A 19,046-nucleotide genomic window follows, 5' to 3' on the forward strand; every position below is an offset into this window, starting at 1 on the left:
ATGAAACAATGATAGCCTTATTAAAAAATGACACAGAAGTGGCCTGATAACAAACTCGCTCTGTAATTAATAGTCTGCAGAGCTGACAATAAAGCGCTCGCTTCGAATGAGCGTTGAGATATTCGCTCTCAAGCTATCTGTTTGCATTTCAGTAACTCTGTGTTTGCAAGAAGAGTTGTGTTGTGTTCCATGACTTGATTTGGAGACAGAAAATACCTTTATACTTATTCATTAAGTCACTTTTTATATTCGTTGTGTGCTTACAGGAATAGGCTGATTATTTCCAACTTAATCCATGCATCTATGTCATACTGTTGTTAAAATGAACCATCATTTCAAGCCGTTCTGCAGTTTGTAAAATGAATGGGAATATGTTTCAATAACACTCGGATATCTTTCTCTATGCCGTATCACTTCAAATGGAATTCATATGCAAATTGAGTTTGAGCATAAAGATGCTCATGTGTCTTTTGGTTTGACGTCATTCATGCAAACAAAATCGGTTCTTCCGTGTGTTGTGAGTAAACCCAAATTGTCGAGTTTATTGTTTGCACAGTGCAAACTCTACAGCCGGGAACTACAAGTAATCCCACCTGGTTTTAGCCAGTTTTGCTGTCCATAGAACAAATGTTGCCCATAGATATTATGTTTAAAGTGACTTGGTATTTGTCTTGTATTTGTACAGCTGGATCATGAGATTCTCCTTTAGGATTTCAGAGAGAGATCGACTTGACCGATCTTTCACAGCCGTTCTACTCTGTGTTAAATGTGCAGTAGATGAGGCTGATTTGTCTGTTGACTGCAGCAACTCAAAACACCTTTTCTGTTCCTCCCCCATTAAGCCTCATAATGTTCTCAGTCGGTGCGACCAGGTCTCATTCCCTGCTCAATTTTTACCCTCTAACAGGCAATCTCCACATATTCCCCTCAGGCCCTTCTGCATCTGAGGTTGGAATCTGGGTTCCTCAGTCCCTCAATGAAGAACTGCTCTTGTACACAACCCCTATCCTGTGATCTTGTACTTTCAGAGTCAAAGCAGTGTGAAATTTAGCAACATTATATCAATTATCAGAAATTATCATTTTTGTATTATTATTATTATTTTGCATTTTAATAACAAACAAAAAAATTATACAAAAAATCTGTTAAAAATGTTGTTAGATGGGAAAACGAAAATAAGGACGGATGGATAAACGGATGGACGGATAGATAGACGAAAATAAGGACGGACGGATGGATGGACGGATAGATGGAAAGACGAAAATAAGGACAGATGGACGGACAGATGAAAATAAGGATGGATAGAAGGAAAGACAAAAAAAGGTTGGACGGATGGATGGATAAACGGATAGACTGAAAGACGAAAATAAGAACGACGAATGGATAGATAGATGGAAAGATGAAAATAAGGACGGATAGAAGGAAAGACAAAAAAAGGATGGACGGATGGATGGATAAACGGATGGAAAGACGAAAATAAGGACGGAAAGAAGAAAATAAGGACGATGGACGGATAGATGGAAAGACGAAAATAAGGACGGATGGACGGAAAGATGAAAATAAGGACGGACGGACGGGACGGACGGACGGACGGATGGATGGATGGATGGATGGACGGATAGATAGATGGAAAGACAAAAATAAGGACTGATGGACGGACTGATGGTTGGATGGATAGACGGAAAGACAAAAATAAGGACGGATGGATGGATGGATAGACGGATGGATGGATAGATGGAAAGACAAAAATAAGGACTGATGGACGGACTGATGGTTGGATGGATGGACGGATAGATAGACGGAAAGACAAAAATAAGGACGGATGGATGGATGGATAGACGGATGGATGGATAGATGGAAAGACGAAAATAAAGACGGATGGAAAGACTAAAATAAGGACGATGGACGGACGGACGGAAAGACGAAAATAAGGACGGAAATAAGGACGGATAGATGGAAAGACGAAAATAAGGACGGATGGATGGATAGATGGACGGATAGATGGAAAGACGAAAATAAAGACGGATGGAAAGACGAAAATAAGGACGATGGACGGACGGACAAAGATGAAAATAAGGACGGAAATAAGGACGGATGGACGGAAAGACGAAAATAAGGATGGATGGACGTACGGACGGATGGATAGATGGAAATAAGGATGGATGGACGAACGGACAGATAGATGGATTGATAGATAGATGGACAGATGATAGACAGAGACAGACAGACAGGTAGACAGATGGATAGACGAAAATGGATGGACGGACGGATGGATAGATAGACAGAAAGACAAAAATACGGACAGTCCGACCGACCGACTGACTGCCATAAATTGTATTCAGTACAACAAATGTCACCATGGTGAATACTTACATATTTAGTTTACAATTTAGATAATATAAAATATTTACTTATAATAAATATTGTCACAAATAATGTCTAAATTAAAAATGTTCTTAATGGGTTTAAACACCTCGCTAAAAGAGGCTTCATTTATTCCAAGCAAAACATAATTTCTTCTTTTTTTTCTTTTGGTATTGGGGAGAAATACGACCCGGACATGTTCTTTGACAACTGTTTAACTGCAGACATTAGCTTATCAGAAACTCATCCAAACCATTGCAATAAACTAATAATGAAAAATGTAAAAAAAATACAAAAATTACCTAAAGAAAATGCGTGTTGAATTGTGGTAACATTTGGGTACATTGGGTAACTTTTATTTTGATTTCTCTTCCAGGTATGACACCATCACCAACCAATGGGAGATGGTCGCCTCTTTGCCCAAACCTGTCCATTCAGCAGCAGCGACAGTCTGTGGCGGAAAGATCTATGTGTTTGGAGGAGTGAACGAGGCTGGTCGCTCTGCTGGAGTTCTGCAGTCTTATGTGCCTCAAACCAACACCTGGAGCTTCATTGAGTCGCCCATGATCGGTAAGAGTGCCCCAGAATATTTGACCTGTCTGACTGCAAACTCTTCTGTTAAGCTGCTGTCTCTTGGTTTACACCAATTGTTTTGTCTCAATCAGTGGTCACATCGTTCTGAATAATGACCACACATCCGGGGACAAAGTGATGTCACCTGCATTTATAGTGCGGAAGCGTTATATGGCAAGCCGTTTTATTACTTAAGACACATATGTGGTATTATTTGATTGCATTTACTTACATAAAAGAACAAAAGGCCTGAAAATATTTGTCTCAAATTGGCCCCACCTTGAGGTTACGTTGTAGAAATGTACAAATTAATATAAAAGTCATTGGCATAGCGCTTAAATAGACAAGTCATATGTCTTATATTTTAGCTTTCATTATCATGAAGGTTTCAAAAATATAACAAATGGAAATTTGATTTCAGTAATGCATAAAATGCAAACGTCATCTGATCTGTAAGCCCCGAATAGCCTCAATTTATATCAAATCTTACCTTGGGTTGTTAGCTTTAAAATGAGTTAAAGAAGTTTCTTGTTTACTTGTTTGTTAGCTTGCTTGCGGGGGTGGACTGGGAAGAGATATCAGCCCGGGATTTTACATAGAAACTGGCCCAAAAGTTGTTGAGCGGGATATGCCCCCTTCGGCATATCACAGTGCCGTTTTGTGGCATGTTCTGCATAACGCGGCGGCTCATGTCAGCTTAGTCCCGGTGGCCTGTCCGACCCTGATCGGCCCCAAAGTGCGTCGGCCCACCGGGAAAATGCCCGGTATGCCAGATTACCAGTCCAGCCCTGCTTGCTTGGATGAATAATCCAGTGTTGTGAACAAAATATGAATTTGGTAGAAAAAGTATGAGGAAACAAATCATCTGCAAAATAGGTTCTATTTGTTGCACATCATTGTAAAGTTGGGATTCACTGCTTTCCGATGACACCTAGATTGGGCCTCAGACGTCAAGATATGCAACAAACAGTGTGGAAGCTCTCAGCACTTCTATGGGTGAGGGCTAAAATGTCTTAGAGTACCACCTACATTTCAGATCAGTATAATGTGTTGGAATGTGATAGAGGGAAAACATGACATTTTTAGTACTTGCTGCCATCCAGTGGAATACAGTGGAAAACAGAGGACACAGAACTGAAATGCATGCTTTTAAACTTTAGACATAAAAAATGTAAATGGTAAACATATGCAATGTTATTTCTCCATTATTGCAATACTTCTTTAAATATAGGAGGTTATCTGTAAAATGAGACAATTTTTTTTATTTGTCTCACTGTATGTGTGAACATGGAGCTTTTAAATTTCAGTGTGAAAATTTTCAGCTGGCAGCCCAAAAATGAAAGGGTGGCAAAAGCCGCCCTGAGGGACGCACGCCAGGTGTAGCTGAGGTGTTTCATTAGAGCTGGAAAGCCGGCGCTTCCCCATTAGAGAAGAAATAATGAGTGTGGATTTAAAAAAAGACAGCTTTAGTACAACTGCCATAAAACCAGCGTTATCTGTCAGTTTTACAGAGTAAAATGCATTTATTTTGGCCTCATGGAAAGTGTCTGCATGATACTACTGTATCACCATCATAACCAGGTTGCTAACAAGATTCTGTTCACACTGAAAGCTAAAATATGACATGAAATATTACACGACTCAAAAGGGGTGGACTGGGATGAGAAATCGGCCTGGGATTTTACATAGCAACTGGCCCAAAAATGCTGTCTATAACACGCCGGCTAATTTTAGCTTATCGCTGAGCTTTTTAGCTTATCCCCTTATCGGCCCTTTTCACGGCCGACCCACCGGACCCCTTGGTTCTCCCAATGGCCAGTACTCCCCTGATAGGCCCCAAAGTACATCGGCCCACTGGGAAAATTTGTATCCTTGAGGAATCATGATAAATTGATCATTTGGTACTTGAAAATCACTTGCCATTATATCAAACACAGCTGAAGGATAGTTGGTTCATTAAATGAAGCTTAACGCTGTCTGTGTGTTTGTTTTTGAGTTGCCACAGTATTTCAATAGACTGGCATGTCTTAAGGTCAATATTAGGTCAAAAATGGCTAAAAAGAAACAGATTTCTCGAGAAACTCGTCAGTCAATCATTGTTTTGAGGAATGAAGGCGAAACAATGATTGAAATTGCCAAAAAACTGAAGATTTCACACAAAGGTGTGACAACTGTCTCTAACAAGGACAGAAAGAGATGTGGAAGACCAGATGTGCAACTAAACAAGAGGATAAGTACATCAGAGTCTCTAGTTTGAGAAATAGACGCCTCACATGTCCTCCGCTGACAGCTTCATTGAATTCTACCCGCTCAACACCAGTTTCATGTACAACCGTAAAGAGAAGACTCTTAGGGGAAGAACTGCAAAGAAAAAGACACTTTTGAAACAGAAAAAAATAAAGAAAAGGTTTGAGTGGGCAAAGAAACACAGACATTGGACAACAGATAACTGGAAAAGAGTGTTATGGATTGTGATGAAGTAGATATCCCCGCTGGGTACAGCGCATGCACACACACACTTACCGCACTCACATACTTACCACGCTGATTTCCCCTCCTCTCCGTTTGGTTGTCGGCGGAGTGGGTGCACACGCAGCCCTGATAGCCCATGGACAGTTTTACACACTACAATCCCCAGTTGCATTCATATCCCGATCATACATAGTACACTACACACATTTTGTCACGTTTTTGACGTGTATTCTGTGATTTGTTTGTCGTGTGTCGCGAGTGTTTTGGTTTAGTCGGACTGGCTGGTGGCGCTGGCGAAACCGACCGATTGAGTGGCGCACGCTTATGACGTTATTGTGTTTTATGCTGTTTATATCATAAACTGTAAAAAAAGATGGACGACGCCCCTTCGCTCTTTTCCATTGGCGAGAACTGAAGCCGCCAGTGTCCCGATATGGCGCTGACATCTTGGGACTTGAGTCTGCGCAGTTGCGATTTCGGGACCAGACCTGCGCAATAGTGAGCAGGAAGTAAAGCCGTGAAATCAAGGCCCCGCCCTCACTCTCGCTGAATCAATCGCAAGCACACGCCCCTGCACTTTTGACTTTTGACTTATGACGGTGTGAAATAATTAATTATAGAAATGTAGATATTAAATTTAAAGCTCCAATCTCCTCAGTCCTCCGAAGATCCCGAAAAAATGTCAGTTGGTGCTTCAGTGACTACTTCGCTCAGAGAACCTGTCAATCACAGCTGTCAATCATGAGGTCACAGCAGCGTTTTTATAGCATCAAATAACTAAAAACAAACTTATTTTGAAAACAAACACTTGAAATGACATCAACGTGATAGAAACAACAGTAAATGACAGAAACTATCTTTGGAAAAAAGATATGTGAAGTGTAATTTAATTGTTTAGTTGGTCTCAGGTCCCGTTGAATAACATGGGGAGGCGGGGTTTATGACCTATACTAGGACCAGTCACCGGGGGGCGATTGAGATGTTTTGGCTTCACTTTTGAGGGCTTGTGCGGCACACTTGGTTTATATGAGGATTTGTGTTTAAGCCTGTGTCTATTGTATATAGGTGAGGTTTGATGGAATATTGATGATTTTAATTACCCATGAAATGGGACGTCCATAGAAGGGGTGGTACAGAGCTGCTCTCTTCACAGATGTAAAGGCTAAAGGGTAAAAGGCATCAAAAGTTTTTTACGAAATCCGTGACAGTGCGGGAATCACCAAAGATATCCAATGCTGTTTCGCTCGTCTGAAAAAGTTGTTATAAGAGGGAGAAACTTTGAAGAAATGCGCGATTGAGGTGCTTGACTGACTGTTTAAATGTCTTTGTTTTAACTGGTCATTTTGTTGCAGTAGCCTGTAGGACTCTTTAAAATAACTTAAGTAATTTGGCGAAGTGATATGGGACTGTTATGCGGTCAAGACCTGGAACTACTTCATAGTCGTGCATTTACTGGACAATAATTGCACACCTTAGAAGGTCCGTCAACCAATCAGACTCAAGCATTCAACAGACCCATGGTATAAAAGGCATGATATAAAATTCCGCTGTCTGATTCATCAGATGAGGCTCCTTCAAGAGGTTCAAACTTAGACCAGGGTTTGGCCTGGTGAATGACAAAACCACCTCATTCTTGGGGTTAAAAAACATTATCATTTGAGGGCCATTCAGAAGTTGCAGTGTATTGCAAAAATGTTATTGGAGTATGGCAACAGTATGGTTATGTTATGTTCATGGCTGGACTGGTAATCTGGCATACCGGGCATTTTCCCGGTGGGCCGATGCACTTTGGGACCGATCATGGGTGGACTGGCCAGCGGGAGAACCGAGTGGGCCGGTGGGTCGGCCCCAAAACCTGCCAAATGGGCAGCGATAAGCTAAAATGAGCCGGAGCGTTATGCAGAACGGACCGCAAAACGGCTCAGCGATATGCAGAAAAGGACAGCGACACATCCCTAGACCAACCCCCCACCCTCAACAAGTTTTGGGCCAGTTGCCATGTAAAATCCCGGGCCGATTTCTCTTCCCAGTCCAGCCCTGGTTATATTCCAATCAGCATTGTCAACACGTCAATTTACTGTCAAACCACAGTGATCACATGTCAATTTACAGCTTAGCTGATTGGCTCATTGTGCCCAGAACTGAGCTCCCATGAGCAAAGATAGCTCTGTACTTCTGAGGTGCCAACCAAGCAACTGCCTTTGAGGTGAATGGGAAGTAACATCTATTATAGGAGGTATTATAGACCTATTTTCAAACAGTGAAACCAGGATTCAGTGACGTTATTTTAAAAAAGGTTCCAGGCATCAAGATTTTAGCGATCCTTACATTCAGTTCCAGAGCCAGCGGCACACGTTCACTCGTGCACATGCAACCAAACACATTTGATTCCTCTGGAGTCAAACACCTACAGTTGTTTCAATGAATTGATATTTCGATGAGCATTTAGAGCAGGTAACGAAAAGTTCAGAAACCACAGCTGACATCATACCGTGTCGAGAGTCTCAAAAGGGCATGTGCGTGTGAGAATGAACATGATATTTTGAAGGGTTTGAGCAATCTGGAAAGGACGAAGAAGATGTTAATTGTTGCAGGTGTTGTTGCGTGAACGTATAATGAACTCTTGAGGGTTTCGGCTCGGGGGAATAATGTTAAGTCATCTCGTCTTATTTCACCCGGGCGTTTATTGATTTTGATGTTGCTGTGGACGTTGTAGCTTGAGGATCATGTGATTATTGCAGTCGTGTCTCCCGCAGCATTATTTTCTGTAAGAACCAGCAACGGCTCAGACTGCTTTCATTGTCACTGCTCAATCGATAAAGCCATGGAAACGGTCAACGTTATTAAAGGACTTAAAACAACATGTTGTAGCATCATAAAAAGGCCTTGAAAGATTAATAGCAATAAGATCTGGGCTGGTAATGGAAATGTTGGTTCAAACCCAACAAAGAATGAATTTCAAACTCTCAATAGTGCCCTTTTGCAATATTGTGGGGATGTTAAAATCCTTTCAGGAAGTCAACTTCACAATTATTTGTCATGTTATGTCACTGGCTGTATATCACATACAGTCCACTATGGTATAGTTCATTAATTATTATAATGTTAACGCATTGGAATTCCAAATATTTGCTTTGCACTGCTAAATGCACCTTAAAGACCCTTAGTAAAACAAGTGATAAAGCAAAATGCCAAATGATGACTTATAATATATAATAAACGTGCAACAAATAAAGTAATGCAATAAACATGAACTACATGTAAAACACCCGTATATGCTCACCGGAAAACAAAAATGGGAATAAATATTTCAACTTTTTAATAACTTTTGGGAATGGCCAATTATTGTTTTCCACTGTAATATCAACAATAGTTGAATGTAAATGTACATGTATTGTCTTGCGTAACATATTATATATTTTCATAGATAACTATAAGGCAATGCATACTTTTTACTTAAAAAAAAAAAAAATAATAATATTTTGACAATATTTTACCATCAAATGACACACATTGTCTTGTTCAACATAATATCATTTTTTACCATTTGACTATAAGGTAAATCATACTTTTCAAAAACTATATATATATATATATATATATATATATATATATGCTTTTTAAAACATGGTAAAATAGTGTAATAAATAAATAAATACAAAAATTAAAATTATGTATATTATATATATATATATATATATATATATATATATATATATATATATATATATATATATATATATATATATATATTTTTTACAATATACAGTACCATAAAATTACATATATTGTCTTTTTAAAATATAATTTTTCACTGTACATGGTAAGGTGTACTATATACACTGAAACCAGTTATCTTTTCTCTGTTTGTATTTTTTATGATTTTTTACAGTAGGAGAAAGTATTTTAACTAGGGATGCACCGATACCAACGACTCCGATCTGATTCCGATATTGGAATTCTCAATCCAATACCAGCAATGCTGGACTGGGAAGAGAAATCGGCCCGAGATTTTACATGACAACTGGCCCAAAACTTGTTGAAATATTATTATTTATTGTAAACAATTAATAACATATTGCAATAGTAACATATCTCAATCGTGCACCTTTAACTTTTAAACCCTCACGCTTTTATTTTGACATTCGGAACTCTCCAGGACGTCCTGTATGTGTCTGTTTGTGGGCAAGTTCACAGTAGTTTAATTCACTTCTTAAAATGCTCCTCCGGTGCCGTTCTAAACGCATATTATAAGTGAACCGAACTATTGAGCATCTACATCTGAGATGTTGTTCGTGAGTAGCGCTCCAATATTGCGCACCGCGTTAAGGTTAAAAATAGCCGCGCGTGTGTGTGTGTAAACAGAGCAGCGCCATTCACAAACATGCTGGCGCTGCACATATTATATATTTACTTATTAAACAGTCTTTTGTGATTCACAGAGCTATCGCACGTCTTCAAGTGGCTTTGAATAAAATGCACGAGTCATATGAACTACTTTAATGGTGTTTTAATGGTTAATTATGTCATTTTTGGAGCTTGACAGAAATGAACACGACTAACACACAGTATCGGATTTGGATCAGGCTCGTCAAACTGATACCTGATCCGTCTAAAAGCTTCAGTATCAGAGCCAATACAGGTATCGGATCGGTGCATCCCTACTTTTAAATTTTTTTTATTTTTCATTTTTTCATTTCAAGTGACTTAATTAAAATTCTTAAAAATGTCTGTCTCACACTGACTCATACAATCCCCTTGAAGACGGCCTGATATTACACATTGAAGAGAAAAACAATCAAAACTGCTGTGGAAAAGCTTGTGTGGCAGTTTGTGTGTTTCAAATGTGATTTCGTCTCTCTGCAGTAACGGGTTTGACTTACAGCAGACGGGCCCAGCTGAGGCCGGACTCCGTGATCTGCCTAAGCTTTAGCTCTGCCCGTCTGATCAGCAGGGAACAACATTATCACCTCGGCCATCTATAAATAACAGCGCAAATCCCCCACTGGCACGCTTATTGTGTTTGACAGGCAAGAAAACACTCTGGGACGCTCTCACGCCGTATTAGATCGTGTCGTGTGTTTAACATGTAAATAAACTCGGCGTGGAGCCCAGCAGCCCATGGTCATGAGATGCATCAAGGGGCGTTCACATGCACAGCGTTGCAATGCACCAATAATGTGGAGTGGTGGTGGCGTAGTTGGCTAAAGCACATAACTGGTAATCAGAAGGTTGCTGGTTCAATCCCCACAGCCACCACCATTGTGTCCTTGAGCAAGGCACTTAACTCCAGGTTGCTCCGGGGGGATTGTCCCTGTAATAAGTGCACTGTAAGTCGCTTTGGATAAAAGCGTCTGCCAAATGCATACATTTAAATGTATAATAATATGCATTGAGCATGGCAGTGGTTTATAAATGCTTTGAATGTTCATTTTAGCAACAAGAAATCCTTCCTTGTCAAATTAGAATTACATTTTATTTTTATAGTCAGTACATCCCATTTGTGATCAGATTTTCAAAGCTGCCGTCTGTTGTGCAGCTCTCCAGTCACATTACAGGGAAGATATTTAGCTGTTTTAGCCTTTTCTATGGAAGTGTGAAACTTAAACTGTAAAAGAACCGCCTCTGTTCGTGTTGACAGAAACAGAATTTGTGTAAGAGCCCTATTTACTAGTTGTGCCACCCCACTGAGGATGGCAGATTGACACTTCAATGCCCAGCGGGTGGTGCCGGCCAAGTAAACACACACATGCACACACACACTATGAAAGTGGCAACTGAAAAATTGTCCTCAAATATGTGCGGTTAAGCAGAGCTCTATATGCCAAAAGGAGATTAAATCAAGAAACACGGGGCCTGACTATTGCGGCACCAATTTATTTGGTTAATCTCTTGGAAATGTGTCATAATTTATTCCAAAATCAAAAGAGAAATAATAAATTGTGTTTTGATTAAAGAAAAGGAAGCCTCGGGACATTAAGGAACATGTTTGGCTTTACCTGGAGCTTATATTCTGATGCTGCAGTGTATTGTTCACCATGTTGCATAAGGCTGTATTTTATGTTAGCATCGTAGGCAACATTCATTACAGTATTGCAACAGTAAACATAAAGGCACGATGGCCCCTCAGAACACACGAGACGTGATGCAGCAGTCAAGGACGTTCGTTCAGCGTGTTTACAATGGAAAAACAGAGCAGATGCACGCTAAAATACGTTCAGTGTGAACGGCCCCTCATCCAATCGCACGTGTCTGAGCGAGAGTGCGTGGGGGAAGCAAGTTCGGAAGGTCTGTATATTTTTTTCATAAATTACAAACCCAAACCCAAAGTCCTACTGACCCGAACCCGGCGGCTTCGTGAACCGCGTGTGTACCCAGAACAACATTCCGGGGCAGAATCAAGTGTGCAGAATCACCACCCGGCCCCACCCCCCATGCCCTGTCACATTCCTCCCTCGTTCTCCCCCGCACCTGTCTTTCCCTGGTGGAGGGTCTGCCATTAGCCCCGTCTGCCAGCTGGTCATCCCTGCCTTCCTGAATCTGGGAGGGGAAAGGGGGAGGGAAACAGAAATAAATAAAATAGGGGGGCTATTTTAGTAGCTTGGTCCTCGGCCACTCCTCCACCCTCTAATGGACGACAGCCGTGCCTCCCCAAGCAGATCGGAGGCAGACCTACGGCCCCTGGCGGACGAAACACCCCGCCACATTCTCAGGGAACAGAAGGGGTCTCCCTCACCCCTGGCAGCGGTTCTCCCGCTCCAGGCGGTCGCCAGTGAGCCCCTCCCCCGCTCGCGGTCGGCGGTCTCAGACCCCGCCACGTTTCAGCGGCTGGTAGGAGACACCTCCGCCCCTGGCAGCGGCCCTGACCGCTCCAGGCGGTCGGTTAGGTGCCCCTTCACCCCTCGCGGTCAGCGGCCATTCCTCCGCTTCCAGGTGGCCGGTCTCCTCCGTCCCGGGCGGCTGCTCCATTGGTGTGGATGGTAGTGGCGAGAACTCCACTACGGCGTATCCCTCCTCCTCCCCGGTTCTTCAGCACCAGTGTAAAGGGATCAATGGAAAGGATGAGGCGAGAACCGGCTTGACAATATAAATAATATTTTAATTAAAAACTTAAACAAAAGACACAAACATCAACACATTTCGGTCAGCTGCACATAAACAATCTCTCTCTCTCTCTCGCACCATCGTCCACAGTCGGCCTTTATCCCTCTCGTAGGCTTAATTAGCCTGATAAGGAACCTGTTGTGCAGAATCACCACCCCGCCCTCCGCCCTGTCACAGTTGTCTTTACTTACTGTGACGGGAACAGCAACAAGAGTGCAAATTGAATCAAATCCCGGATGCATTTTATTTCGCAGTCAAAATCCCAATAATATCCAGAAATGTGAAGATTTGGTGCACGTTTCCATATACTGTAGTAGCATTTTTCTTTGCATGTCCCCACTTCAGTTTAGAACACTTGATTCATCTAATCAAAATAAAATATGCATTAAAGTGAGGGTAAAAATATGGATGCAAATGGTTACGTCAATGATTACGGATTTAGACAAAGTAAATCCCCACGAGGAGTCAGGAATAGTTTTTATTTTGCTTATTGAGGCCGCTGTTATACTGTAGAATCCCCAGGAGGACACAAATAAAAAATAAAAGTATCTGCAACTATCAGCATAGTTCCAAAAAGCATCTATCTGCACCGATTAATCGGTAAAACCGATATACCCGTCTACCTCTAATCTTGACCAGTTTTGTTAGATTCGCCCTGCCTAGAAACGTGGTAACGTCTTAATTTGATCTTGAAAATGAAGCACCGATTACCTTTATTATATCATATCATGTTCAATATTTTGTATGGTTCACATGGGCGCACACTTCTATTCTAACCATTATTTGTTCATCTCTTGCTGCTTTTTCTTGATGTGTTCTTGCTTTATCTGTAATATCAGCTCTTCCCAGGAGGATTCCCTCCGAATCTGAAAAGGTCCGGGATTTAATTAGCTCAATGTTCTCGATTCTTCAGCCGGTAAGGTTGAAGCCCCAGCTGTTGCGTAGATTGTGAATTCAATTCAATTATTCGGCACTCTCATCAATTATGTATGTGTTGTCTCCTGCCTGATTACTCCAATCAAAGGAGTTAAGTGCATTCATGCCAGATTATTGTGCTGGAACAGCGTTATTGATTTACAATCGTACAGTGAACAGAATGACCCCAGCTGTTACTTTTATTGCCAGATATTGTACAAATTAATACATTATTCCTTCGTAAAATCAGACAATAAAGCACAATAAACCCATAAGCAATACATATTGTTTACAATTGCTGTTCCCTGCCGTGAAATGGGCTTTTTAATCTTGTCTAAAAGATTATTTAGTAGGTGTAATGCTGTTTACAAAGTACAAAAAGAGCTGCAAACGCTGTGCCATGTTGACCCAGCCCATGGGTGTATCTAGAGTTGTGACTCTAGAACGTATAAGGTGACTTATGTTTTATTTTTCCATCGTTCAGATAACAAATACGCCCCAGCCGTGATGTTGAATGGATATATATTCATACTGGGAGGAGCGTACGCCAGAGCCACCACCATCTACGACCCCAAGAAAGGAAACATCAAAGCAGGACCCAATATGAACCACTCAAGACAGTTCTGCAGGTAACCAGCTCATTAACCAGAAGTGACCTTTTGATGTGACCAAATAAGTGAGGTTGATTGCCAACATCTGGGCATGGGGGATATCTCAACGGTATGTGGGCAAGGGCTGATAAATTTGTCCATTTTGAGATTATGGGAATAGTCCGGGTTCAACACGGCTCTCAATCATCAGCATGTGTGGCATAATGTTGATTACCACCAAAAATACTTTTCGAATCGTCCCTCTCGGTTACAGTGAGAGAGTTACAATGGAAGTGATTGAGGACAATCCGAAAATACTCACAGGTATAGATCTGTTCAGCCATGTTAAGCCATGACGGCTTATGATTTTCCTATGGGATTTATGAGTCATGTAAGGTCTGTGGTAAACTTGACAATACATGGACGTTTTGCTCTACAACATAGATTACACACAGTCATACCCCAAACGTGAATTTTCGTGAAGGTTGCTACAATGCATCTTCAAAATTCACATTAGAGGTTTGAATGGAAGTTATTTTATAGAGCAAAACGTCCATGCATCTTCAAGATATGTTAATGTGTACCACAGACCTTATATTACTCACCGATCCTAAACTGCCATTATAAAAACCCAGAGGACATCCTGAGGGAACCCATGGCAAATTAGCCTACCGGGATTTTGGACTACAACCTGAAATGCTCCATATATACAAGATGTAATAATTAAATATATTAACATGATTTTACTGTAATAATAGAAGGAATTCAGCTGCATTGCAGTGTTCACCAGAGAACAGGGTTTAGCAACGTTACATTGTATTGCCAATTAAGTTTTAATATATGGATGTAACTTTTCACACGATGTTGTCACAATGCTACAATTTCACCAATTTCGGTAGCACAGATGTTCAAATGTTACATTTTGATGTAAATATATAAATTAAAACAACAGTATGTTTCCTGCTAATTTTGCTTGAAATCTTTTTTTTATAAATTGTTTTTAATTCTATTTATATTAATCCCACATTCCACATTTTAAAGTTTAATTCAACGTAATCATCAAAATTGTTTCTAATCAGATGAATTTAATCTAAATTATTTAGAACATAATCTAAAACACAAAATTGCTGTTATTTTTGTCAAATAAAGTGCCGCACAGAGCATCACATTACAAATAAAAACACTTATGAAAATGTCTGTTCAGTAAAACAGCACTCTTGCTTGTGAGATACAAGATAAATAATAGTAATAATAATAATAAGAGGAATAAAATACATTTTACTAGTAATATATTTATGTGCCAATTTCTTAAAATACAGCTTTTTGAATAGAACTTTTATTTTGACATGAAGATTCGGTGATTTTGACGGTAAGTTCACACTTCCCAATTTAAGCGAGAGTGCTTTAATGATGTAAATATATAGTCTGCAGGCACTGCACACATCACAGTAAATGAGCGCTCTTTTCTGTCCTCTAGCACAACAAGTACAGCACTTGCGATGCTCATAAAATGTGTTTTCAGTATATGAGCGGCTTCAAATATTCACTTTGCAGTGCGAAGCTCATGTAGACTACGGATGCACTGATCTGATACCTGTATCGGCTCCGATACTGAAAATTTTAGACGGATCGAGTATCGGTCCAGCAAGCCCAATCCAAATCTGATACTGTGTGTTAGTCGTGTTTGTTACTGTCAAGCTTCAAAAATGACATAAAAAGAACCATAAAAACCCCATTAAAGTAGTTCATATGACTCGCGCATTTTATTCAAAGCCACTTGAAGACGTGCGATAGCTCTGTGAATCACAAAAGACAGTTTAATACGTAAATATATAATATGTGCAGCGCATCAGTGAATGCCGCTGCTCTGTTTACACACACACACTCGCGGCTATTTTTAACCTTAACGCGGTGCGCAATATTGGAGCGCTACTCACGAACAACATCTCAGATGTAGATGCTCAATAGTTCGGTTCACTTATAATATGCGTTTAGAACGGCACCGGAGGAGCATTTTAAGAAGTGAATTAAACTACTGTGAACTTGCCCACAAACAGACACATACAGGACGTCCTGGAGAGTTCAGAATGTCAAAATAAAAGCATGAGGGTATAAAAAGTGCACGACTTTGTTGCACGACCAAATTTTAATTAAAAGTCAATAATATTAATAACTATTTATTATTATTATTATTATTATTATTGTCATCATTAGTATTTGTTTACAATTTATAACAATATTTGGGTTCCAAAAAATAACTGTGAATGAAAAGTGAGCCGATGTCTTACAACTAAATTGAACAAAAAAGAGATCTGAATCCTTTAAAGTCCAGATGCAAGTTGAAACATTTTTGGAAAAAAAAGGCAACTGTGTTCTGAAGTAATGGACCTGCACAATTCATTTTTTTTTCATAAAAAACTATTGAAAAAATGTAATGTGGAAATCATCAAATATGCCACAATTGCTGCAGATTTTACTTAAAGGGACAGTTCACCCAAAAATTACAATTCTCAAATCATTTATTCACCCTCATGCCATCTCAGATGTGTGAGACTTTCTTTCTTCTGCAGAACACAAATGAAGATTTTTAGAAGAATATTTCAGCTCTGTGGGTCCATACAATGCAAGTGAATGGGTGCCAACATTTTTAAGCTCCAAAATCAACATAAAGGCGCTTAAAAGTAATCCATATGACTCTAGTGGTTAAATCCATGTGTTCTGAAGTGACATGATAAGTATGATAAGTAATTTCTTTTATCACAAATTCTCCTCCCTGCCCATTAGGGGGCGATATGCATGAAAAATGTGAATTGCTAAAAACAGAACATGGAGAAAGAGAAAGTGAAAGTAAAGGAAAAATGACTGAAGTATTGATCTGTTTCTCACCCACACCTGTCATATCTCTTCAGAAGACATGGATTTAACCACTAGAGTCATCTGGAGTACATGTAAGTTGTCCATATGTGGATTTTGGACCGTCAAAATGTTGGCACCCATTCACTTGCATTGTATGGACCTACAGAGCTGAGATACTTTTAAAATAAAAATCTTCATTTGTGTTCGGCAGAAGAAAGAAAGTCAAACACATCTGGGATGGCATGAGGGTGAGTAAATGATGAGAGAATTTTCATTTTTGGGTGAACTGTCCCTTTAACTTGTATCGAACCTGGAAATTAGCTCTCTATTTTGTCAATATTAAAGTGTACCAAATGCTTTGTCAATAAATAATGCACAACATTTTAGTATATATATATATATATATATATATATATATATATATATATATATATATATATGTACATCTCAAATGCTATAATTAAATTGTATTTGCCTAAATCATACATTATGGCTAATACAACATAAATATATTTTTTTAAGAAATTGGATTTTCCCTTATATACATACCCCATAGACTTACATTGTAGGAGTGACCCCTGCTACATATAAAGACCAGAATATCACAGAGACTTGAGGGTGGACTATCTTGACATGGGTCAGTCAGCAACCACTGAGAACACCCTAGTTACCACCTAGCAACCACATTGTAGGACACCTTGGCAACCATGCACTACTCGCATGTTCTTCAGAAAAGCTAATATTTTGTTCGTTGCTACCAACAAGGTCTGACTTTGGTTTCAGCTGGTCAGAAATTGCACTAAAAGCTTGCTTTTAGTCACTTGCTTTTACAGTCACTTGCTTTTACAGTCACTTGCTTTTACAGTCACTTGCTTTTACAGTCACTTGCTTTTAAAAGTTTTGTCACCCCATCCAGCCTCTCTAGTAAGAAATATAGGATGCTCTCTGTTCTAAAAGGCAGCTTTTAACACCCCTTAATCTGATTTGATTATGAAGCATAAAGAAAGCGATGTTAATGAACAGAATACTCTTTAATAACCATCATCAAGTAACTGTAGGTTGATCCATTGTTCCAGTTTAAACAAAAAACCCTGCTAGCTCCTAAGACTCTGTTTGGTGTCCCTCAGGGTCGGGCTGTGGGCTCAATTTGGTATTCACAGCAGACAGCGTAATTAGTTCAGTGGCAGATGAAGTACGGACGAGCCGCAGAACAATCGCTACTGCAAAACACACTGACAGACACTTTTACGGTGTAGATGAGATACAAATATGCGTTCCAGAAACGACACGTCAGCGTGTTAGCATTTTGAAACCTGTCGAGGGGCTGAAATGAATACGGCTAAAGGAGATTAGGACGTGGATTTGTCTCATTTGTCTGTTAGACATTTTAACAATAGAAAAGTGTTATAAAAGCTATTATGATTCTATGAAGTCTTTGTTGCACATTATATTATCTGCATGATAATGGGTGAAAAGTTGGATTGACGTTTAAATTACTTTTTGCTTTAATGATTCCATGAACAAAACCTGATGATAATGTTATCCAGCCCGATTTGAGAAGATAAAAGAGCATTTTGTGTGCTTCAATGGAAACAAGGACATCATTTTAAACCTGAAACCGAAATCTCTCACTCTACTTTTGATTTTTTCTCCAAGTGAGTACAGTTGAAGTCAGACGATTACACACACTTAGGTTGAAGTCATTAAAACTCATTTTTTAAGCACTCCACAGATTTCATATTAGCAAACTATAGTTTTGGCAAGTCATTTAGGACATCTACTTTAATTGTTAACAGTGCCTTTAAGCAGCTTGGAAAATGATGTCAAGCCTTTAGGCAATTAGCCAATGAGCTTCTGATAGGCTAATTGGAGTCAATTGGAGGTGCACCTGTTTATGGATTTTAAGGCCTACCTTCAAACTCAGTGCCTCAGTGCTTGACAATCAAAATCAAAAGAAATCAGCCAAGACCTCAGAAAACCAATTGTGGACCTTTAGATGTCCGGTTCATCATTGGGAGCAATTTCCAAATGCCTGAAGGTGCCACGTTCATCTGTGCAAACAATAGTACACAAGTATAAACACCATGGGACCTCGCAGACATCACACCGCTCAGGAAGGAGATGCATTCGGTCTCTTAGAGATGAACGTAGTTTGGTGCAAAAAGTGCAAAT

At 39.8% G+C, this 19,046-nt stretch overlaps 1 pseudogene; it reads left to right on the forward strand.

The window, feature by feature from the left end:
- Nucleotides 1-19,046, forward strand: part of LOC127662438 (kelch-like protein 29) — a 145,137-nt pseudogene that overhangs the window by 122,651 nt on the left and 3,440 nt on the right.

This window comes from Xyrauchen texanus, chromosome 22 (assembly GCF_025860055.1).
Source record: "Xyrauchen texanus isolate HMW12.3.18 chromosome 22, RBS_HiC_50CHRs, whole genome shotgun sequence".
Lineage (NCBI taxonomy): Eukaryota > Metazoa > Chordata > Actinopteri > Cypriniformes > Catostomidae > Xyrauchen > Xyrauchen texanus.